Source organism: Nerophis ophidion, linkage group LG18 (genome assembly GCF_033978795.1).
Source record: "Nerophis ophidion isolate RoL-2023_Sa linkage group LG18, RoL_Noph_v1.0, whole genome shotgun sequence".
NCBI lineage: Eukaryota > Metazoa > Chordata > Actinopteri > Syngnathiformes > Syngnathidae > Nerophis > Nerophis ophidion.
In genome coordinates, this window is record NC_084628.1 from 3,897,418 (window position 1) to 3,923,541 (window position 26,124).

At 39.3% G+C, this 26,124-nt stretch overlaps 1 protein-coding gene across 3 annotated transcripts in view; it reads right to left on the reverse strand.

Moving 5' to 3' along the window:
• The window catches only part of LOC133537496 (uncharacterized), a 379,400-nt gene extending 355,242 nt beyond the window's left edge, over positions 1–24,158 (reverse strand). Inside the window, exons 1-4 of one of the 3 annotated variants that reach the window (XM_061878553.1) lie at positions 24,092–24,158; positions 23,867–23,923; positions 23,416–23,745; positions 10,492–10,581 (exon numbers count right to left, since the gene is read on the reverse strand). The gene's annotated coding sequence lies outside the window, so the exon portion shown is untranslated. Of the gene's footprint in view, positions 1–10,491; positions 10,582–10,760; positions 10,836–22,828; positions 23,343–23,415; positions 23,746–23,866; positions 23,924–24,091 lie in introns of those variants that run through there. The other 2 variants (XR_009802707.1, XM_061878555.1) reach the window with 2 other exon arrangements.
• Between the last annotated feature and the right edge of the window lie 1,966 nt (positions 24,159–26,124).

Below are 26,124 nucleotides of genomic sequence, written 5' to 3' on the forward strand. Positions count from 1 at the left end.
ATATAATACAGTATATATAAAAAGGGCAGCATAAAATGGAGAAAATGTACATTATAAACAAAGATAAAGGTAATAGACAAAGATCATTTATTGCTGTATGGCGAGTGATTATACAGCAAGACAAAGATTGTGCATGACTGTAGAGACGGCTCACGACATTAAGGTAATTCCACCGTTAAATAGACGCGCTCAGGTGCTGAGAGCAATGCAGAGAGTGAGACCTCTTTCCCCGTGTTTGAACCGAGAGGTGAACAAACGCAAGGTCATCGCGCCAAATTAAAACATCAATGACGATTCGCGGACTTTCACTATAATATGCTGGATCCACTCGACGTCCATTGCACCGGTCGCCCTAGAGGGGGGGTCACCCACATCTGCGGTCCCCTCCAAGGTTTCTCATAATCATTCTCATTGACATCCCGCTGGGTTGTGAGTTTTTCCTTGCCCTGATGTGGGATCTAAACCGGGGATGTCGTTGTGGCTTGTGCAGCCCTTTAAGACACTTGTGATTTAGGGCTATATAAATAAACATTGATTGATTGCGTTGATTGATCATTGCACTAAAATAAAACATCAATGTCGATTCTCTGTCGATTAGTCGTGAAGCCCTATCTGCACATCACCATTTTTCTTGGAAATTACCCCAAAGTCTCCTTAGCTATAACTGCCAAGGAGGGAATTAAACGTACTATCTTTTTTAAATTTCAGTGTAACAGCCAGGCGTTCCGATGCTTTTGTCCGTGGTAAATGAGTTTAAAGGCCTACTGAAATGGGATTTTCTTATTTAAACGGGGATAGCATACTTGATCATTTCGCGATATTGCCATATTTTTGCTGAAATGGTTTAGTAGAGAACGTCTTCGATAAAGTTCGCAACTTTTGGTGGCTAATAAAAAAGCCTTGCCTGTACCGGAAGTAGCAAACGATGTGCGCGTGACGTCACGGGTTGTGGAGCTCCTCACATCTGAACATTGGTTACGATCATGGCCACCAGCAGCGAGAGCGATTCGGACCGGGAAAGCGACGATTTCCCCATTAATTTGAGCGAGGATGAACGATTTGTGGATGAGGAAAGTAAGAGTGAAGGACTAGGAAAAAAAAAAAAAAAAAAAAAGACGAGGGCAGTAGGAGCGTTTAAGATGTTATTAGACAAATTTACCAGGATCATTCTGGAAAATCCCTTATCTGCTTATTGTGTTACTAGTGTTTTAGTGAGATTATATGGTCGTACCTGTACAGCCTGAACGTCGGAGGGTGTGGCCACGGGTGTGGTGACCGCCAGTGTCTCCGAGGGAAGCCACTTTTCTCGACTAGGCGAAGGCAGCCGTTGGGGCCGGGCTAAGATTTTTTTTTTTTTTTCCCTCTTCCACGGTGTAAGAATCTGACGGTCGGGGGTAGCCTGTTTTGAGGAGGCAAGAGAGTCCGCAGCCGCAGAAGGAACGACGCAAGCTCTCCACTCATCTCCAGGGGAAAAGCCAACTTAATACCACCATTTTCTCACCGAAACCTGCCGGTTGACATGTGGTAGGGAACCATGTTCGCTTGACCGCTCTGTTCCTTAGTAAAGCTTCACCGTCATCTTTCGGGAATGTAAACAAGGAAACACTGGCTGTGTTTGTGTTGCCGCAATACACCACTTCCCACCTACATCTTTCTTCTTTGACGTCTCCATTATTAATTGAACAAATTGCAAAAGATTCAACAACACGGATGTCCAGAATACTGGGTAATTATGCGGTTAAAGCAGACGACTTATAGCTGGGATCGGTGCTGGATCAAAATGTTCGCTACAATCCGTGACATTTTCAGCAGGATAATTCGCGCAAAATTTAAAATTGCAATTTAGTAAACTAAAAAGGCCGTATTGGCATGTGTTGCAATGTTAATATTTCATCATTGATATATAAACTATCAGACTGCGTGGTCGCTAGTAGTGGCTTTCAGTAGGCCTCCGGTCAAATATGATCGACGAAGTTCAAAGTTTATTTAAACAATAGTTAATGTGCAGTTGTACTAAAAGAGAATTAAAAAAAAAGCTCTCCTGGCTACCTTACACTCACCCCGCTCTACTTATCAAACTAATAAGCGGTGACGCATCGTGAGTTATTGCACTGACTACCAGGCCGCTGGTTCTGCTCACAGTCGCGGTTTTGATCTTTTATTTATAGCTCTTTTTGCTCAGTATTTCAGGACAATTTTCCAAAGTCTTTGCCGTCAACACACTACAAAGGAAGGCCCGCGTCTCATGCAGGACAAAGACCTTTAGTTTGGCGAGTTGCTTTCAGGAACTTCAGCAGTTCGGCACACTTTTGGTCCAGGTTTAGAGATAAGGACGTTGCGAGGGTGTGTTTGTTTACCATCCTGTGGATACATAGACGGATCACTACGTAGTAGGGTTGTACGGTATAGCGGTATTAGTATAGTAGCGTGATAGTCTAGCGCAGGGGTTTTTTTTTTTTTTTGATTGATATATTTTTATTTCAAATATGCAAAAAAAATAAATAAATAAACAAGAGCAAGCATGATCCAATACAGTGCCATAGCCTTAACGGCTATTATAACAAAATGAAAACAATGGAGAATAAAAAAAAACAAATGAGCATTTGACTGCGGGCTATAGAGCGTTTTCCGTTCGGACTCCAGTACTCTGGAATGCCCTCCCGGTAACAGTTCGAGATGCTACCTCAGTAGAAGCATTTAAGTCTCATCTTAAAACTCATCTGTATACTCTAGCCTTTAAATAGACCTCCTTTTTAGAGCAGTTGATCTGCCGCTTCTTTTCTTTCTCCTATGTCCCCCCCTCCCTTGTGGAGGGGGTCCGGTCGGATGACCATGGATGAAGTACTGACTGTCCAGAGTCGAGACCCAGGATGGACCGCTCGCCTGTATCGGTTGGGCACATCTCTACGCTGCTGATCCGCTTGAGATGGTTTCCTGTGGACGGGACTCTCACTGCTGTCTTGGAGCCACTATGGATTGAACTTTCACAGTATCATGTTAGACCCGCTCGACATCCATTGCTTTCGGTCCCCTAGAGGGGGGGGGGGTTGCCCACATCTGAGGTCCTCTCCAAGGTTTCTCATAGTCAGCATTGTCACTGGCGTCCCACTGGATGTGAATTCTCCCTGCCCACTGGGTGTGAGTTTTCCTTGCCCTTTTGTGGGTTCTTCCGAGGATGTTGTAGTCGTAATGGTTTGTGCAGTCCTTTGAGACATTTGTGATTTGGGGCTATATAAATAAACATTGATTGATTGATTGATTGACTTTTTTTTTTTTTACATATATGAAAAGGAGTGAGAAGAAGTATACACTTATTTAATCCCACCCCTTTTCTTTAAATCATAAATTACTCTGAGCTCGAACTTCCTTGTTCACTCTATGTACAAACTTAATGAACTTGTATATAAATAAATGATAAATATATACATACATATGCACACTACACACATACATAGCCACACCGTTACCACAAGTGCTCATGGAAATAGTATCATGAAAAAAACAAACAAACAAAAAACAGCAGAAAACAGTAGTACCAGTGCCTCAATGGGCAGCCCCTAACTCTTTTGTAACACAAGAAACCCAATATCAAAGCCCTTCTTCATGTCTGTACCTCTGGAATACCATGTACCTAAACTTCTTTTTAAACTGGTTAATGTTTGAACATTGCTTTAACTCCACATTCAAACCATTCCATAGTTTCACTCCACAGATTGAAATACAAAAACTTTTGATGGTCGTTCTACAACTAAGCATTTTGAAATTAAAATTTCCCCTTAAGTTATAGTCCCCCTCTCGTGTGCTGAACAATTTTTGAATGCTTCCTGGGAGTTTATTTATTTTGGCTTTATACATTATTTGTGCAGTTTGATACAAAATAATATCATTAAATTTCAATATTTTTGACTGTAAGAATAGTGAATGAGTAAGGTCCAGATATCCAACCTTGTTGATGATGCGTACAGCTCTTTTCTGAAGTATAGTTATTGAGTTTAATGAGCTTTTATAATTATTCCCCCAGACTTCCACACAGTAGGTTAAAAATGGTAAAACTAATGAACAGTATAGAATGTGGAGTGATTTGTGATCTAGAAACTGCTTTGCTTTATTTATTACTGAGATGCTTCTTGACAGCTTAGACTGTACATGTTTTATATGTGGTTTCCAGTTCATTTGATAGTCAATTGTAACTCCAAGGAATTTTATTTCAAAAACCCTTTCAATATCCACCCCATCTATTTGTATCTGTACCCTTGTTTCACGTGTCCTCTTTCCAAACAGCATTAACTTAGTCTTGGTCAGGTTTAATGACAATTTATTATAGTCAAACCAAGCTTTTAGTTTACTCATTTCTTCCATAATGACTTCCTGTAATTGATTTAAATCATCCCGTGAACAAAAAATATTAGTGTCATCAGCAAATAACACTAATTTCAATGATGTAGACACTTTACAGATATCATTGATATACAGGATGAACAATTTTGGCCCCAACACTGACCCCTGGGGGACACCACAAGCAATGTCCAAACACGATGAACAGCAATTCCCCAACTTCACAAACTGTTGTCTCTTATTTAAGTAACTTTTAAGCCAGTCTAGTACAACTCCCCTGATTCCATACTTTTCCATTTTATTGATTAATATATCATGGTTAATTGTGTCAAATGCTTTTTTTAGATCAATAAATATTCCCATTGCATATTGTTTCTTGTCTATGGCATTTGTGATTTCCTCTATTGTTTCAATGATTGCCATTGATGTAGATCTGTTTGATCTAAACCCATATTGACAGTCAGGGAGTAAATTATGTTGTTTTTCTATAAATGCATCTAACCTGTTATTGAATAGTTTTTCTAATATTTTAGAGAATTGTGGAAGTAAAGAGACGGGTCTATAGTTTGTGAAGTGATGTTTGCTCCCAGTTTTAAACAGAGGTATAACTTTAGCTATTTTCATTTCATTCGGAAATGTGCCAGTTTGAAATGACAGATTACAGATATATGTTAATGGTTTTGATATTCCTGTAATGACATTTTTCACCAATGCCATACTAATGTCATTGCAGTCTGTGGACATTTTGTTCTTACATTTGTTTACAATATCCAACACTTCTTCACCCACTGCATTTAAAAACATAGAATTGAGATTTATCTCCAACAATCCCTCCATATTTTTACCAGTTGTCCGTGGATCTGGGATTTTTGCTGCAAGTTCGGGTCCAATACTTACAAAGAATTTATTGAAGGCATTAGCTACATCTTCAATATTATCATTTTCTTTACCATCATTCATGAAATACGTTGGATAGTTATTTAAAGAGGTACTGTTTCCTATAATACTGTTTAATAAATTCCATATTCCTTTGATATTATCTTTATTATCATCTAGTAATTTCTTATAATAATCCCTCTTATTTGACCTCATATTAGTTAACTTGTTTTTACTGGCTCACCTGCACTGGCTTCCTGTGCACTTAAGATGTGACTTTAAGGTTTTACTACTTACGTATAAAATACTACACGGTCTAGCTCCATCCTATCTTGCCGATTGTATTGTACCATATGTCCCGGCAAGAAATCTGCGTTCAAAAGACTCCGGCTTATTAGTGATTCCTAGAGCTCAAAAAAAGTCTGCGGGCTATAGAGCGTTTTCCGTTCGGGCTCCAGTACTCTGGAATGCCCTCCCGGTAACAGTTCGAGATGCTACCTCAGTAGAAGCATTTAAGTCTCACCTTAAAACTCATTTGTATACTCTAGCCTTTAAATAGACCTCCTTTTTAGACCAGTTGATCTGCCGCTTCTTTTCTTTTTCTCCTATGTCCCCCCCTCCGTTGTGGAGGGGGTCCGGTCCGATGACCATGGATGAAGTACTGACTGTCCAGAGTCGAGACCCAGGATGGACCGCTCGTCGGGACCCAGGTTGGACCGCTCGCCTGTATCGGTTGGGGACATCTCTACGCTGCTGATCCGCTTGAGATGGTTTCCTGTGGACGGGACTCTCACTGCTGTCTTGGAGCCACTATGGATTGAACTTTCACAGTATCATGTTAGACCCGCTCGACATCCATTGCTTTCGGTCCCCTAGAGGGGGGGGGGGTTGCCCACATCTGAGGTCCTCTCCAAGGTTTCTCATAGTCAGCATTGTCACTGGCGTCCCACTGGATGTGAATTCTCCCTGCCCACTGGGTGTGAGTTTTCCTTGCCCTTTTGTGGGTTCTTCCGAGGATGTTGTAGTCGTAATGATTTGTGCAGTCCTTTGAGACATTTGTGATTTGGGGCTATATAAATAAACATTGATTGATTGATTGATTATATTTTTTATATTTTCTGCTTCTTTTGTTTTCAATCTTATAAGTTCCCTGTAAAGAGTGTTTTTCTTTTTACAAGCATTTTGCAATCCCTTTGTGATCCAAGGACAATTAGTATACTTTTTTTTGCTGATGCATTCTTTTATCGGGCAATTTTTATCATAAAATGACCTAAATATTCTCAAAAATATATTGTAAGCACTATTAACATCAACATTTTCATAAATTACATCCCAATTCTGCTCCAGTAAATCATGTTTAAATGAACTAATGGATTTCTCTGATCTCGTTCTTCTGTATTGAGTTGGCTTTTGTAATTTTTTTGTCCTGTAGTTACCATCAAATATCAGAAAAACTGGGAGGTGGTCAGTGATATCTTTGATCAATAGCCCACTTACGGTCTTATTTTCAATATCGTTGGTAAATATGTTGTCGATTAGAGGGGCAGAGTGGGATGAAATTCGACTAGGTCTGGTGATTTTGGGATATAAACTTATACTGTACATTGTGTCAATGAAATTAACTATATCGTTATTTTTACTGGGATTTAAAAGGTTGATATTAAAGTCTCCACAAAGGTCACCAACCTTTTTGAAACCAAGAGCTACTTCTTGGGTACTAATTAATGCAAAGGGCTACCAGTTTGATACACACCAAAATAAATTGCCAGAAATAGCCAATTTGCTCAATTTACATTTGATAAATAAATAAATAAATAAATATATATATATATATATATATATATATATATATATGAAAAAAAAGGGTATTTCTGTCTGTCATTCCGTCGTACATTTTTTTTCCTTTTACGGAAGGTTTTTTGTTGAGAATAAAAGATGAAAAAAACACTTAATTGAACAGTGTAAAAGAGGAGAAAACACGAAAAAAATTACAATTAAATTTTGAAACATAGTTTATCTTCAATTTAGACTCTTTAAAATTGAAAAGTCAACCGAAAAAAATGGAGAAAAACTAGCTAATTCGAATCTTTTTGAAAAAATTGAAAAAATAATTTCTGGAACATCATTAGTGATTTTTCCTGATTGATGACCCTGAAACGACTTGGTATTGGATTGATACCCAAAACTAATGTAAAGTATATAAGAAGTACGTAAAAAATTGATAAACGTGGACCCCGACTTAAACAAGTTGAAAAACGTATTCGGGTGTTACAATTTAGTGGTCAATTGTACGGAATATGTACTGTACTGTGCAATCTACTAATAAATGTTTCAATCAATCAATCAATCAGTAAAAAAAAAACAGCATTTTAAATAATGGAATATGGGATCCATTATTTAAATTTGTTTTAACTATTAAATGAACCAAAAATATGACTTATTTTATCTTTGTGAAAACATTGGACACAGTGTGTTGTCAAGCTTATCAGATGCGATGCAAGTGTAAGCCACTGTGACACTAATGTTGATTTTTATTTTTATTTTTTTATAAATGTCTAATGATAATGTCAATGAGGGTTTTTTAATCACTGCTATGTTGAAATTGGTACTAATATTGATACCGTTGTTGATAATATTCCATTTTGTTTCACTACTTTTGGATTGTTCTGTGTCGTGTTTGTGTGTCCTCTCATTTGCTCTGTTTATTGCAGTTCTGAGTGTTGCCGGGTCGGGTTTGGTTTTCGAATTGGATTCCATCGTTATGGTACTGTGTATATGGTGAATAAGCATGTATCGGACACCTTGGTCTCGTTGGACGTATCCTCCACTCTCGGCCGACGGTTGGCGGCCGAGAGTGGAGTCTGCTCTCTTGGTTGCTTTGTTGGGTCTGCTCCTGTCTCTGGTGATCCCCCCTCCACCCCAGCAGACAATGGCGTGGAACACCGCAGAGGCCACCACAGTGTACATTTTTCTTTTACTTTTTATTCATAACTGTGTGTAGAAGTGGCTGGTTGCATCAGCTTTGCTCTTTTAATGTCGTTGATGTCCTTTGTGTTCTTTGATGTTTCCCTCTTACACACATGTAGTGAAGTGGGAAGTGAATGATATTTATATAGCGCTTTTTCCTCAAGTGACTCAACGCGCTTTACATAGTGAAACCCAATATCTAAGTTCCAATTAAACCAATGTGGGTGGCACTGAGAGCAGGTGGGTAAAGTGTCTTGCCCAAGAACACAGCAGCAGCGATTAGGATGGCTGAAGCAGGGATCGAACCTGCAACCCTCAAATTGCTGGCACGGCCGCTCTACCAACCGATATATCCCCTATACCAGTGGTTCTCAACCTTTTTTCAATGATGTACCCCCTGTGAAAATTTTTTAAATTCAAGTACCCCCTAATCAGAGCAAAGCATTTTTGGTTGAAAAAAAGCAATAAAGAAGTAAAATACAGCACTATGTCATCAGTTTCTGATTTATTAAATTGTATAACAGTGCAAAATATTGCTCATTTGTAGTGGTCTTTCTTAAACTATTTGGAAAAAAAGATATAAAAATGACTTAAAACTTGTTGAAAAATAAACAAGTGATTCAATTATAAACAAGCAGCGTTGGTCGGGTCCGCTTTGGCTGCTGCCCCCGCGACTCAAGCCCTGGTCTTAGTTGGACCTACATAAAATGTTTTTTTTTCATGTCTCTACGACATTCTTAACAGAAGTTACAAGCAGTATTGTCTCTGTTTTTTCCTAGGGTGCGCTAGAGGGCATTTTTGATTTTTAGGGTTTGGTTTTTTATTAGATGGCAATTTTTGCCAATCCTGATGTGTGTGTAATATTTGGTGAGTTTTGAAGCATGTTAAGGGGGTCAAATTACAGATCGGCGTTTCTGGATGTTGTTGATAAATGACTTTCGCTTTGCATAGTAGAGCTTTAACTTGCACTCTGAAGCATTTTAAGGGGGTCAAAATACAGCTCAATGAGGCAAAAATTTAATTTTTTTAGGAAACTTTGCGCAGGAGTTCTTTGAAGGCGCGTAAAATCAAAACCGGAGCAGTAATCAAAACTCCGTGAATATTTTTTAATCAGAAGGGTTCAATCTCTCTCCTGTGTGAGTTTGAAGCCGACACATCAAATTTTGAGTTTTGGGGTTTGGTTTTGGCATTAGATCGTAATTTTCACCAGTCCTGATGTGTGTGCCAAGTTTGGCGAGTTTTGAAGCATTTTAAGGGGGTCAAATTACAGCTCAAAGAGGCAAAAATTGCATTTTTGGTGAAAATTTTGCTTTGAATGGGTTTTTGCAAAATATTTGTTGATTTTTGTCCTAGAAAATAAAATTATGAAATCTATGTCTATAAATAAAGATTTCTACACATTGAAGTAATCATCAACTTAAAGTGCCATCAACTTAATTCTAAACATTTCTGCACAAAAAAGAAATCTTAAACATTAATATTTATGGAATATATCCACAAAAAATCTAGTTGTCAACACTGAATACTGCATTGGTACATTTATTTTCCCAGTTTATGAACTTACATTCATCCATCCATTCTCTACCGCTTATTCCCTTTGGGGTCGCGGGCGGCGCTAGTGCCTATCTCAGCTACAATCGGGCGGAAGGTGGTGTACACCCTGGACAAGTCGCTACCTCATCGCAGAACTTACATACATATTTTGTTGAAGTATTATTCAATAAATATATTTATAAAGGATTTTTGAATTGTTGCTATTTTTAGAATTTTTTTTTTTTTTTTAAATCTCACGTACCCCTTGGCATACCTTCAAGTACCCCCATTTGAGAACCACTGCCCTATACTATATGTAAGGGGGATGTGTGCTATGGCTTTGAGTTGTTTTTTTCCTTGGCCTCAGACTAGACCCCTCTCCAGGGGCCCAGGCTTAAACCGATTTCCCCCCACCCCCATTGTTTACATGTTGGCAGACTTGTCAGCGATCCTGTTCTGTCTCCCTGTAATGTTTGATCCTGTTCAGTCTCCCTGTTTTGTCTGATCTAGAATGGGATTGTGCTGAGAATTTTACTTTCCCCTTGGGGATTATTAAAGTATTTCTGATTCTGATCTGATTCTATTGCTGTGTATTGTTTTGTTGGATTGAATAAAAAAAACAAAAAAAGTTAAACAAATAAATAAATTACAAAAAATGAATAGGCACCAGTGCCCCCCGCGATCCCAAAGGGAATAAGCGGTAGAAAATGGATGAATGGAATAAAAAAATGAATGCATATGTCAGCAGACTGAATTAGGAGCTTTTGTTTGTTTACTTACTGATAAAAGACAAGTTGTCCAGTATGTTCTGTCACGTGTGGCGGGTCGGGTCGGGTCGGGGTTTGTTCTCCCTGGATGCAGGACGGACACCTCCGGACGACAGCGTAAGGTGGGAGATGAGTATTAATCATAAATCAAACACGTACCATAAAGACCGAAACAAACAAAGGAAAAACGTGCCGATCGCACGGGAAGCCAAGGTGACAGTTTAGCACAGAATAAAGATCAGGAATCGTGAACAGGAATAAACCAACGTGATAGTTGCATACCGCAAACACAATGAAGTCACACCGACTGTGCCGAGCAACGTGAATAAATAGCTCTCTGATTAGTCCTCAACAGCAGGTGAACGTGCAGAGCACTAATCAGAGGCAGGTGAAACCAATAAGTACCCATGGTAACCAAAACAAACACCCAAAGTGCACAAAACAGGAATTAAGGGCGTCCAAAACTAACAGAACATAACTAAACTAAACCGGATCATGACATGTTCACTATTTTATTTAAGGACTTAACTGCGATGAGAAACATATGTTTCATGTACCCTTAGATTTTTTTTGTTAAAATAAAGCCAATGCACATTTTTTGTGGTCCCCTTTCTATAGAAAAGTACCGAAAAGTACCAAAATAATTTTAGTACGGCTACCGAAATATTGGCTTCGGTACAAAACTACTACATAGTTAAAGGTATACTGAAATGAGATGTTCTTATTTAAACATGAATAGCAGTTCCATTCTGTGTCATACCTGATCATTTTGCCATATTGCCATATTTTTGCTGAAAGAATTTAGTAGAGAACATCGACGATAAAGTTCGCAACTTTTGGTCGCTAATAAAAAAGCCTTGACTGTACCGGAAGTAGCAGACGATGTGCGCGTGACGTCACGGGTTGTGGAGCTCCTCACATCTGAACATTGTTTACAATCATAGCCACCAGCAGCTAGAGCGATTCAGACCGGGAAAACGACAATTTCCCCATTAATTTGAGAGAGGATGAAAGATTCGTGGATGAGGAAAGTGAGAGTGAAGGACTAGAAGAAAAAAAAACTAGACGGCAGAGCAATTCAGATGTTATTAGACAAATTTACTAGGAAAATTCTGGAAAATCCCTTATCTGCTTATTGTGTTACTACTGTTTTAGTGAAATTATATGGTCGTACCTGTACAACCTGAAAATTGGAGGGGTGTGCCCACGGGTGTGGTGACCGCCAGTGTCTCCGAGGGAAGCCACGTTTCTGGACGGGCTGAGATTTCTTTTTTTTTTCCCTCCATGGTGGAAGCATCCAACGGTCCGGGGCGGCCGGTGGGAGGAGGCAAGAGAGTGGCAGCTGCCTCTTTGACAGGTGCGGGAGGAACGACGCAAGCTCTCCGCTCATGTCTACGGTAAGAGCCGACTTATTACCACCATTTTCAACCTGCCACCATGTCAACCTACCGGTTGACATGTGGTAGGGAACCATGTTCGCTTGACCGCTCTGTTCCATAGTAGAGCTTCACCGTCATCTTTCAGGAATGTAAACAAGGAAACACCAACTGTGTTTGTGTTGCTAAAGGCGGCCACAATACACCGCTTCCCACTTACATCTTTCTTCTTTGATTTCTCCATTATTAATTGAACAAATTGCAAAAGATTCAGCAACACAGATGTCCATAGTAATGTGGAATTATGAGATGAAATGAGACGACTTATAGCTGGGATCAGGGCTGTAAAAAAATGTCCGCTACAATGCGTGACGTCACACGCACGCGTCATCCTACCGCGACGTTTTAGCATGATACTTCCACGTGAAATTCAAAATTGCAATTTAGTCAACTATACCGGCCGTATTGGCATGTGTTGCAATGTTACGATATCATCATTATTTAAAATATCAGACCACTACTACCGACCACGCAGTCTGATAGTTTATATATAGATGATGAAATATTAACATTGCAACACATGCCAGTACGGCCTTTTTAGTTTACTAAATTGCAATTTTAAATTTCCCGTGAAGTGTCCTGTTGAAAACGTCGTGTAATGTTGACGTGTACGCGTGACGTCACAGACTGTTAGGAAATATTAGCGCTGCACACACACACAGCTAAAAGTCATCTGCTTTAACCACATAATTACACAGTATTCTGGACATCTGTGTTGCTGAATCTTTTGCAATTTGTTCAATTAATAATGGAGAAGTCAAAGTAGAAAGATGGAGGTGGGAAGCTTTAGCCTTTCGCCACACAAACACACGGTGATTCCTTGTTTAAAATTCCCGGAGGTGAAACTTTACTATGGATCAGAGCGGTCAAGCAAACATGAATCCCGACCTAATGTCAACCAGCAGTTTTCGGTGAGAAAATTGTGGTAAAAGGTCGCCACTTACCGGAGATCAGCTGAGCTTGTGCCGTTCGTACAGCTGCCATCGACTTCCATCAAACACTGGACTCAAGACACCCGTGGACACACCCCTCCGACTAACAGGTACTATTTAATCTCACTAAAACACGAGCAACACAATAGAAAGATAAGGGATTCCCAGAATTATCCTAGTAAATGTGTCTAAAAGCATCTGAATCCGTTTTTTTTTTTTCTAGTCCATCGCTATCAATATCCTCAAACACAGATCTTCCATCCTCGCTCAAGTTAATGGAGAAATTGTCATTTTCTCGGTCCGAATAGCTGTTTTTGCGGGAGGCTCCCATTAAAAACAATGTGAATATGTGAGGAGCCTTCAACGGGTGACGTCATCGTTTGCTACTTCCGGTTAAGGCAGGGCTTTTCTGTTGGCGATTAAAAGTTGCGAAATTTATCATTGATGTTCTCTACTAAATCCTTTCAGCAAAAATATGGCAATATCACAAAATGATCAAGTATGACACATAGAATGGACCTGCTATCCCCGTTTAAATAAGAAAATCTCATTTCAGTAGGCCTTTAACTGCAACGAGAAACATATGTTTCATGTACCCTTAGATTATTTTGTTAGAATAAAGCCAATAATACAATTTTTTTGTGGTCCCCTTTATTTAGGAAAGTACCGAAAAGTACTGAAATATTTATTGTAGTCGGTACCAAAATATTGGCTTCGGTACAAAACTACTTCATAGTTAAAGGGGAACATTATCACAATTTCAAAAGGGTTAAAAACAATAAAAATCTGTTCCAAGTGGCTTGTTGTATTTTTTGAATTTTTTTTCAAAATTTTACCGGTCCCGGAAGATCCCTAAATAAATCTTTAAAGTGCCTTACTTTCGCTATCTTCGAAACCACTATCCATTTCCCTGTGACGTCATACAGTGCTGCCAATGTAAACAAACAATGGGAATACCACAGCAAGATATAGTGACATTAGCTCGGATTCAGACTCGGATTTCAGCGGCTTAAGCGATTCAACAGATTACGCATGTATTGAAACAGATGGTTGGAGTATGAAAATATTGAAGAAGAAACTAAAGCTATTGAGCGAATAGCTATTGACGCTATTCATAGCCATAGCATGGCCGAATAGCTGCGTTAGCATCGCCGGTAAAATGTGAGGACCAAACGATCAGGACTTTTGCATCTTGTGACACTGGAGCAACTTAAATCCGTCGATTGGTAAATGTTTTTTTCGCATTAAATGTGGGTGGAAGGAAACGTAATATAGTTGCAAACGCATCTGCAGGTTATCCATACATCTCTGTGCCATGTCTGCTTTAGCACCGCCGGTAAATAGCATGTTAGCATCGATTAGCTGGCAGTCACGCCGCAACCTAATATGTCTGATTGGCACATAAGTCAACAACAAAACTCACCTTTGTGATTTCGATGACTTTATCGTTGCAAATGCATCTGCAGGTTATCCATACATCTCTGTGCCATGACTGCTTTAGCTCCCCCGGTAAATAACATGTTAGCATCGATTAGCGTGGCATGTTAGCATCGATTAGCATAGCATGTTAGCATCGATTAGCTGGCAGTCACGCCGCAAGCAAATATGTCTGATTAGCACATAAGTCAACAACAAAACTCACCTTTGTGATTTCGTTGACTTTATCGTTGCAAATGCATCTGCAGGTTATCCATACATCTCTGTGCCATGTCTGTCATCGCCGGTCAAATGTGGAGACACTATAGCACATTCAATGGGGGTCTGGCGGCAGACACTTTGGCACTGAGTGTCCATATGTCCATCATGTCCTCATGTGTAATGTTTAAATGTTTTTCAATTTTTTTGGACTACAATGTGAAATAATGTTTTATGTATGTATACATAGATACATCTGTCATCTCTATCTTTTTTTTTTAATTTATTTTTTATTTATTTATTTATTTTTTTTAATTTATACTACCATATTGTATATGCACCTTAGGAGGAGCTGCTCCAATTTCGTTGTTCTTTGAACCTGTTCATTGCAATAATGACAATAAAACTCTATTCTATTCTATTCTATCTTCGGGCCAGTGGTGCAACTTGAATCCCTCACTGTTAGTGTTGTTACACCCTCCGACAACACACCGACGAGGCATGATGTCTCCAAGGTTCCAAAAAATAGTCGAAAAAACGGGAAAGAACAGAGCTGAGACCCGCTGTGTAATGTGTAGAAAATGAAAATGGCGGCTGTATTACCTCGGTGACGTTACGTTCTGAAGTCATCGCAAAAAGAGCGATAAACAGAAAGGCATTTAATTCGCGAAAATTCACCCATTTAGAGTTCGGAAATCGGTTAAAAAAAATAGATGGTCTTTCTTCTGCACCATCAAGGTATATAATGACGCTTACATAGGTCTGGTGATAATGTTCCCCTTTAAGCTAGAGGCCAAATCGTTTTGACTTCAAGTACGATTGCATATTATTCACTCAAGTGGTTGTAAGCATCAGCGGAATAAAGCCGCTACCGAAAACTATTATTCCGCCATTAGTTTTCTGCAGGTCACCATCGTGGCATAATGCAATAGCATCCATCTATTTCATTCATTTTAGTTCTTAGAGAGCGGCGCACAATTTAATTACCAATTCACCCTCCCTGAATGTGTAAGCGGGACTAAGCGTCCAATCCCCCCCGTCCCGCCCGCCGCTCACTCACTTCTCGTAAAGGATCGAGGGTGCCGAAACAATGATGGATAGAGTCTGAAAAGTGCATTATTTCTGATGCATTTTTGATTATTTCTAGCCTTTCCCTTTCCCCCCCCCCCCAGGTAATGCAATAAGCCTGATACACCCTGAGTTCTATCAGACACATGCTATTGCAACATCGCTTCCTATCCGCAGTGTTTTGGAAACAAGGACTTTTTATATGTTTTCACTTATTTAGGGACGGCGTGGCGCAGTGGGGAGAGTGGCCGTGCGCAACCCGAGCGTCCCTGGTTCAAATCCCACCTAGTACCAACCTCGTCACGTCCGTTGTGTCCTGAGCAAGACACTTCACCCTTGCTCCTGATGGGTGCTGGTTGGCGCCTTGCATGGCAGCTCCCTCCATCAGTGTGTGAATGTGTGTGTGAATGGGTAAATGTGGAAGTAGTGTCAAAGCGCTTTGAGTACCTTGAAGGTAGAAAAGCGCTATACAAGTACAACCCATTTATTTATTTATTTCCAGCTCTTTTCCTTTTTCTAGCTTTTTTTTTTTTTTTTTTTCATTTGCGTCCGCGTCTTTTCTCACAGATTTTGCGACTCCATCCGTCTATCCCAGTGGTTCTCAAATGGGGGTACGCGTACCCCTGGGGGTACTTGAGGGTATGCCAAGGGGTACGTGAGATTTTTAAGAAATATTCTAAAAAAATAGCAACAATTCAAAAATCCTTTATAAATATATTGATTGAATAATACTTCAACAAAATATGAATGTAAGTTAATAAACTGAAAAGAAATGCAACAATGCAATATTCAGTGTTGACAGCTAGATTTTTTGTGAACATGTTCCATAAATATTGAAGTTAAAGAATTATTTTTTTGTGATGAAATGTTTAGAATGAAGTTCATGAATCCAGATGGATCTCTATTACAATCCCCAAAGAGGGCACTTTAACTTGATGATTAGAAATCTTTATTTATAATTGAGTAACTTGTTTATTTTTCAAAAAGTTTTTACTTATTTTTATATATTTTTTCCCAAATAGTTCAAGAAAGACCACTACAAATGAGCAATATTTTGCACTGTTATACAATTTAATAAATCAGAAACTGATGACATAGTGCTGTATTTTACTTCTTTAGCTCTTTTTTTTCAACCAAAAATGCTTCGCTCTGATTAGGGGGTACTTGAATTAAAAACATGTTCAGAGGGGGTACATCACTGAAAAAAGGTTGAGAACCACTGGTCTATCCATCTTCAGCTCGGAGACATTCTCATTTGGACCGCTGCCTCGGATGCCCCAAAAGATAGTTCCTCATCGAAACAATTTCAAGGACCTCTTCAAAGGGAATGAATCAATAGCGCTCAAATGTGGGGTTAAAGCAGAGGTTAGGCTGTTATTGTTGAACCCCGGTCAGCTAGCACAGCCCCAAGTTAATTCCAACGAGAGCCTGCAACCATTCGTTTGGTTGATAGAATTCATGCTATAAAGCAGACCTGGCCAAATTAAGGCCTGGGGGCCACATGCGGCCCGTCGAGCTTTTCAATCTGGCCCGCCGGACATTCCCAAATAATTTTTTTAGATCTTTAAGATGGAAATTGTAGCTGCCATTATGATGTGCAGTGATGTTTTCTAACGACCGTAAGTCTTCAAGTATACAAAGTACAAACCCCGTTTCCATATGAGTTGGGAAATTGTGTTAGATGGAAATATAAGCCAAATACAATGATTTGCAAATCCTTTTCAACCCATATTCAATGGAATGCACTACAAAGACAAGATATTTGATGTTCAAACTCATAAACGTTTTCTTTTTTTTTCAAATAATAGCTACCTTAGAATTTTATGGCTGCCACACGTGCCAAAGTAGTTGGGAAAGGGCATGTTCACCACTGTGTTACATCACCTTTTCTTCTAACAACACTCAATAAATATTTGGGAACTGAGGAAACTAATTGTTGAAGCTTTGAAAGTGGAATTCTTTCCCATTCTTGTTTTATGTAGAGCTTCAGTCGTTCAACAGTCCGGGGTCTCCGCTGTGGTATTTTACGCTTCATAATACACCACACATTTTCCATGGGAGACAGGTCTGGACTGCAGGCGGGCCAGGAAAGTACCCGCACTCTTTTTTTACGAAGCCACGCTGTTGTAATACGTGCTGAATGTGGCTTGGCATTGTCTTGCTGAAATAAGCATGAAAAAGACGGTGCTTGGATGTTGTTCCAAAACCTGTATGGACCTTTCAGCATTAATGGTGCCTTCACAGATGTGTAAGTTACCCATGCCTTGGGCACTAATGCACCCCCATACCATCACAGATGCTGGCTTTTGAAGTTTGCGTCGATAACGATCTGGATGGTTCGCTTCCCCTTTGGTCCGAATGACATGATGTCGAATATTTCCAAAAACAATTTTAAATGTGGACTCGTCAGACCACAGAACACTTTTTGACTTTGCATCAGTCCATCTTAAATGATCTCGGGCCCAGAGAAGCCGGCGGCATTTCTGGATGTTGTTGATAAATGGCTTTCGCTTTGCATAGTAAAGCTTTAACTTGCACGTACAAAGTTGGCGGCCAACTGTATTTAGTGACAGTGGTTTACTGAAGTATTCCTGAGCCTTTGTGGTGATATCCTTTAGAGCAGGGGTCACCAACCTTTTTGAAACAAAGAGCTACTTCTTGGGTACTGATTAATGCAAAGGGCTACCAGTTTGATACACAATTAAACAAATTGCCAGAAATAGCCAATTTGCTCAATTTACCTTTAACTCTATGTTATTATTAATAATTAATGATATTTATCTTTGTGGAAACACTGATCATCTTAATGATTCCTCACAATAATTATATATATAGAAACAGATAAATATTTGTATAAACATATTTCGACTCTTTAAAATTCAAAATTCAACCGAGAAAAAGAAGAGAAAAACTAGCTAATTCCAGTCTTTTTGAAAAAATTAAAAAAATAATTTATGGAACATCATTAGTAATTTTTCCTGATTAAGATTAATTTTAGAATTTTGATGACATGTTTTAAATAGGTTAAAATCCAATCTGCATTTTGTTAGAATATATAACAAATTGGACCAAGCTATATTTCTAACAAAGACATCTCTATTTTTTAAATTTTAGTCATAATAAGTTTGAAGAAATATTTCACAAATATTCTTCGTCGAAAAAGAAGAAACCAAAATTTAGAATTAAATTAAAATGTATTTATTATTATTTACAATAAAAACTATTAAAAAAAACTTGAACATTGATTTAAATTGTCAGGAAAGAAGAGGAAGAAGGTATATGTGTTTAAAAATCCTAAAATCATTTTTAAGGTTGTATTTTTTCTCTAAAACTGTCTTTCTGAAAGTTATAAGAAGCAAAGTAAAATAATAAATTAATTTATTTAAACAAGTGAAGACCAAGTCTTTAAAATATTTTCTTGGATTTTCAAATTCTATTTGAGTTTTGTCTCTCTTAGAATTAAAAATGTCGAGCAAAGCGAGACCAGCTTGCTAGTAAATAAATAGAATTTAAAAAATAGAAGCAGCTCACTGGTAAGTGCTGCTATTTGAGCTATTTTTAGAACAGGCCAGCGGGCGACTCATCTGGTCCTTACGGGCTACCTGGTGCCCGTGGGCACCGCGTTGGTGACCCCTGCTTTAGAGAATGATGTCGGTTTTTAATACAGTGCCGTCTGAGGAATTGAAGGTCACGGTCATTCAATGTTGATTTCCGGCCATGCCGTTGATTTCTCCTGATTCTCTGAACCTTTTGATGATATTATGGACCGTAGATGTTGAAATCCCTAAATTTCTTGCAATTGCACTTTGAGAAACATTGTTAAACTGTTTGACTATTTGCTCACGCAGTTGTAGACAAAGGGGTGTACCTCGCCCCATCCTTTCTTGTGAAAGACTGAGCAATTTTTGGGAAGCTGTTTTTATACCCAATCATGGCACCCACCTGTTCCCAATTAGCCTGCACACCCGTGGGATGTTCCAAATAAGTGTTTGATAAGCATTGCTAAACTTTATCAGGATTTATTACCACCTTTCCCAACTTCTTTGTCACGTGTTGCTGGCATCAAATTGTAAAGTTAATGATTATTTGCAACAACAAAAAAATGTTTATCAGTTGTCTTTGTAGCATATTCACCTGAATATGGTTTGACAATGATTTGCAAATCATTGTATTCTGTTTATATTTACATCTAACACAATTTCCCAACTCATATGGAAACGGGGTTTGTATTTCAATGGTTGGGATCTGCGTTTATGGATGATATACCAGTTACTATGGTCATCTAATTAGTTACTATGGTAATGTAAGTCACAGCAGCTCAGACGAGGCACCAAGCAGTGTGGGTGGGGAGCGTTTCCACAGACGCGGAAGGAGATTTTCACAACAAAGTTCTAAAACTTAGTGATGTATCAGATATATCAGATTGCAGGTGGGTTTATTTTCAATCAATCAATCAATGTTTACTTATATAGCCCTAAATCACTAGTGTCTCAAAGGGCTGCACAAACCACTACGACATCCTCGGGCAAGGAAAACTCACACCCAGTGGGACATCGGTGACAATAATGACCCAGTGGGACGTCGGTGACAATGATGACTATGAGAACATGATACTGTGATACTGATGATACTGATGACTATGAGAACATATGAGAACATGATACTGTGAAAGATCAATCCATAATGGATCCAACACAGTCGCGAGAGTCCAGTCCAAAGCGGATCCAACACAGCAGCGAGAGTCCCGTTCACAGCGGAGCCAGCAGGAAACCATCCCAAGCGGAGGCTGATCAGCAGCGCAGAGATGTCCCCAGCCGATACACAGGCGAGCAGTACATGGCCACCGGATCGGACCGGACTCCCTCCACAAAGGAGAGTGGGACATAGAAGAAAAAGAAAAGAAACGGCAGATCAACTGGTCTAAAAAGGGAGTCTATTTAAAGGCTAGAGTATACAAATGAGTTTTAAGGTGAGACTTAAATGCTTCTACTGAGGTAGCATCTCGAACTGTTACCTTTCACGTTCATATTTCACTGATTGTTGCATTTTTGTTGCGTTTCACTTGATTGTAAAACGTGTCGATCGAGAGGGGGTGTGACGTTCATATTTTGTCAATATTCAGTGTTTTATCCGTCATATAAAAATGTAAGATTCCATTATGTTTTTTAAGGCGGTCTGTCATAACGTTTTTAGCATTCAATCAGACATTATTCTGAGGTTTTGTATTAGTGTTCCTAAAAATAGATATACCGGCCCCCAGACACATTTTTTTTCTCTGGATGTGGCCCCCAAGTCAAAATAATTGCCCAGGCCTGCTATAAAGAGATACTTTTTTTCTCGAAATATAACCTCACTTTACCCGATACAATAGTCCAGGGGTAGGGAACCTATGGCTCTCGAGCCAGATGTGGCTCTTTTGATGACTGCATCTGGCTCTCAGATCAATCATAGCTGACATTGCTTAACACGATAAGTAATGAATAATTCCACAGTTTTGATTGATTGGTTGATTGATAGATTGAAACTTGTATTAGTAGATTGCACAGTACAGGACATATTCCGTACAATTGACCACTAAATGGTCTATTTTCAACTTGTTTAAGTCGGGGTCCACGTTAATCATCTCATGGTACGTGTTAAAGTGTTAAAAACAACGTTGAAAATACAAAACATCCATGCATCTTAATCTGGCCTTCTACCCCACCATTTCAAGAAGTCCAATTAAGAAGTATTTTATTTATTATTGGTTAGCTTCAGAATAACAATGTTATTAAAAAGAATAAGAGACTTATTATACTCTAAAAATTAGGGCTGCGAATCTTTGGGTGTCCCGCGATTCGATTCAATGTCGATTCTCGGGGTCGCGATTTGATTATAAATCGATTTTTTTTGATTCAACGCAATTCTCGATTCAAGAACGATATTTTCCCGATTTAAAATGATTCTGTATTCATTCAATGCATAGGATTTCAGCAGGATCTACCCCAGTCTGCTGACATGCAAGCAGAGTAGTATAATTGTAAAGGACAATGTTTTATCAACTGATTGCAATAATGTAAATTGGTTTTAACAATTGAACGAACCAAAAATATGACTTATTTTATCTTTGTGAAAACATTGGACACAGTGTGTTGTCAAGCTTATGAGATGTGATGCAAGTGTAAGCCACTGTGACACTATTGTTCTTTTTTTTTTTATAAATGTCTAATGATAATGTCAATGAAGGATTTTCAATTACTGCTATGCTGAAATTATAACTAATATTGATACTGTTGATAATATTCATTATTGTTTCACTACTTTTGGTTTGTTCTGTGTGGTGTTTGTGTCTCCTCTCAATTGCTCTGTTTATTGCAGTTCTGAGTGTTGCTGGGTCAGGTTTGGTTTTGGAATTGGATTGCATTGTTATGGTATTGCTGTGTATTGTTTTGTTGGGTTGATTAAAAACAAAAAATTAAAATAAATCGATTTAAAGAAAATGAGAATAGATTCTGAATCGCACAACTTGAGAATCGTGAATAAAATTCGAATCGATTTTTTTCCCACACTCCTACTAAAAATGTTGGCCTTACTTAAAAATTCACGCATTTAGTTGTATTCAGTGTTCAAACACTGATGACATCTATTATCAATCAATCAATCAATGTTTACTTATATAGCCCTAAATCACTAGTGTCTCAAAGGGCTGCACAAACCACCACGACATCCTCGGTAGGCCCACATAAGGGCAAGGAAAACTCACACCCAGTGGGACGTCGGTGACAATGATGACTATGAGAACCTTAGAGAGGAGGAAAGCAATGGATGTCGAGCGGGTCTAACATGATACTGTGAAATTATCCATGCGTTTGTTACGTCTCGCCTCGACTACTGTAACGTATTATTTTCGGGTCTCCCCATGTCTAGCATTAAAAGATTACAGTTGGTACAAAATGCGGCTGCTAGACTTTTGACAAGAACAAGAAAGTTTGATCACATTACGCCTGTACTGTATATACCTTTATATACATATATACATACATATATACCTGTACTGGCTCACCTGCACTGGCTTCCTGTGCACTTAAGATGTGACTTTAAGGTTTTACTACTTACGTATAAAATACTACACGGTCTAGCTCCATCTTATCTTGCCGATTGTATTGTACCATATGTCCCGGCAAGAAATCTGCCTTCAAAGGACTCCGGCTTATTAGTGATCCCCAAAGCCCAAAAAAAGTCTGCGGGCTATAGAGCATTTTCCGTTCGGGCTCCAGTACTCTGGAATACCCTCCCGGTAACAGTTCGCGATGCCACCTCAGTAGAAGCATTTAAGTCTCACCTTAAAACTCATTTGTATACTCTAGCCTTTAAATAGACTCCCTTTTTAGACCAGTTGATCTGCCGTTTCTTTTCTTTTTCTTCTATGTCCCACTCTCCCGTGTGGAGGGGGTCCGGTCCGATCCGGTGGCCATGTACTGCTCGCCTGTGTATCGGCTGGGGACATCTCTGCGCTGCTGGTCCGCCTACGCTTGGGATGGTTTCCTGCTGGCTCCGCTGTGAACGGGACTCTTGCTGCTGTGTCTTGGATCCTCTTTGGACTGGACTCTCGCGACTGTGTTGTATCCATTGTGGATTGAACTTTCAAATCAGACAAGAAGCAAGGAACCAAGCAGACACAGAGTTAAATAGGGCTCATGAGAAGAACGCGCGCACTGCACACTTAGTCACAGTCTCGCCCTAAGCTCTAAGTTCCAGTTTCCGCGTTCCCCTTTGTATTCGGAGTTCCATAGTCAACATCACTGAAGCTGCCTCTAAAAGGAGTGGTCACATATATTATGCAAAGCAGGTCCAGGACGCATAGTAAGTGACAAAATGTGATTTTACCTTGTCGCCGAGTTCGTCTGCGTGTTGTCATCTTATCTTCGTTGAGATCCTTGAAGTCTCTGTCTTGTCTGCATGCTGTCATCCCATCCATGCCGAGGTCTCTGAAGTCCTTGGCTGCCAGTGAGCCAAAACTATGATGACCTCAAGTGGCATAGGCCACCACTCAGACAAGAAGTTGTGTCCTTGTGTAGTGAGTCTTATTCTGCATTGTGTAGTTTTTTTATAAGTAGGAGACACTCCACCATTCCGTCGTTTCATCCTTTTTTTGGCCACCTTTGTTGGAAACATGAAACACATACACAGGTCTCTACTTTTCTGGCGGAGTGATACCTTATCATCAAAAGTCCGATAGAAGAGGAAGTAAACAACATTCATTCATATAAAAATAATAATTTAAATTACAATAACAAAAAAGTTTTACCACAAAAAAATAATACACAAATCCACATACCTTTGTTGGAAACATGAAACACATACACAGGTCTCTACTTTTCTGGCGGAGTGATACCTGCGTGAATACCATGTGTAATTATGACCAAACATTTCAAACATTCGACGCTCTAATCCTTACTTAACAAAATTGTGCATAAAAAAATACTTAAAACACATCACTTATACCTTCAACATTAATGTTTTAACTTTTAAAGTATTATGAAAGTTTAGTAATAATATTTACACAAGAAACACAGAGCAATGAAGAACTATTACCTCATCATCAAAAGTCCGATAGAAGAGGAAGTAAATCGCTGAAAAAAAACGTAGAGTCACTTCCTGCACCGGACATTCGGTTCTTCAAAATAAAACCAATACTTCAAAATAAAACATAACACCCTGTCTCGTTCATAATATAGCGCAACAACATCACACTATTACACTTGCATAGATTAGAATAAAAAGTCTAACTTGAGCACAATAGCTAATACCTAAAGCAACAGACTTTAAGCATTATAAAGTTAGTGTGATGATATATACATAATTATTCTAACAAAAATATTATATGGAACTCACAGAAATACATTTTTAAATATTTGGCTTTCATTGCTCTCTCCGCCAAAAAGCTTCCCAACCCCTGCAATAGTCCAAAAAACAAAGTATTGGACAAACATCAGAGCTAATCATGACTGCAGTTTACCATACAATCAATGAAAATGTTTTTGGAAGCTGATTCTTCACAAACCCGCCTTTGTTTTTTCGGTTGAAACAAATACTGTTGTTGTTTGGACTCAACGGAGGATGCAACATAAAAAGCTCCAGAACGCCAATTTATACACTCCAAGGTTCAATATTAAAAAAACAAAAACAGCTTGGCAGTGTTGACAAAGTCCCATACTGTGACTGTACAGTACATCCTCACCTTACTAACCCGTTTCCTTACAAAAACAGTGTTCAACTCTGCTGGTCTTTGATTCCGGCAGCGGCTCTACACCGGCGTAGCGCTGCAGCACACCGCGAGGTCACCGGCACAGGTGAAACAGTCTAGGTGAGCTTGGCAGGAGAATGCAGACGGCCGGGTGTGAGGCTCAGATGGGCTCTCGTTTTGGCAGCCCACTTCACACAACAGCATTCGAAGAGATAACATACGATATTGGCCTCGCTCCACAATGCACCTGACTTTTCACTCGCAATGAAATATTTGAGCGCCTTACAGTGATACACTCCTGATTGGGAGATGTTGCGGTGTGTGGCTCCTGTTCCAAGACCCCAGTCATCATTGCACAAACTGGGGTTTTGAGTCATCGTAGAATCCCGCGGCAAAATCTCCACATCTCCTCTTTTCGGGTCTCCCTATGTCTAGCATTAAAAGATTACAGTTGGTACAAAATGCGGCTGCTAGACTTTGGACAAGAACAAGAAAGTTTGATCATACATTTATATACATATATATATATATGTCAGGCTTGGACTTGGACTTGGTCTTGGTTTGTTTTCCCGAGGTGCAAAGCGAATGGAGTGGAAATGGCGTGAAGGTAAAGACATCTTTATTTTCAATCAATCAATGTTTACTTATATAGCCCTAAATCACTAGTGTCTCAAAGGGCTGCACAAACCACAACACAAACCACTACGACAACCTCGGTAGGCCCAAATAAGGGCAAGGAAAACTAACACCCAGTGGGACGTCGGTGACAATGATGACTATGAGAACCTTGGAGAGGAGGAAAGCTACTTCTAAATCATTAATCCTCGCCTCCATGACAACAAATAAAGTACGTTTCTTACAAGTATCATCCCTGTAGGACGAGGAATAGCTAAACATGCTTCACTACACACTGCTTCAAAAAGTAGACAAACGCCATTGGTGGATCTACACCTGACATCCATAGTAATGATACCAAGTACAGGCGTGTATCTAGTCGATACTACTATGATTACGTCGATATTTTGGCTTCAAAACATCTTCTTTCGTTTTTAAAAACTGCATATTATGTTTATAAACTCAGGAAATATGTCCCTGGACACATGAGGACTTTGATTATGACCAATGTATGATCCTGTAGCGACGTGGTATTGGATTGATACCCAAATTTGTGGTATCATCCAAAACTACTATAAAGCATCCATCCAGCGGATGTTTTCCTGCTGGCTCCGCTGTGAACGGGACTCTCGCTGCTGTGTTGGATCCGCTTTGGACTGGACTCTCGCGACTGTGTTGGATCCATTATGGATTGATCTTTCACAGTATCATGTTCTCATATGTTCTCATAGTCA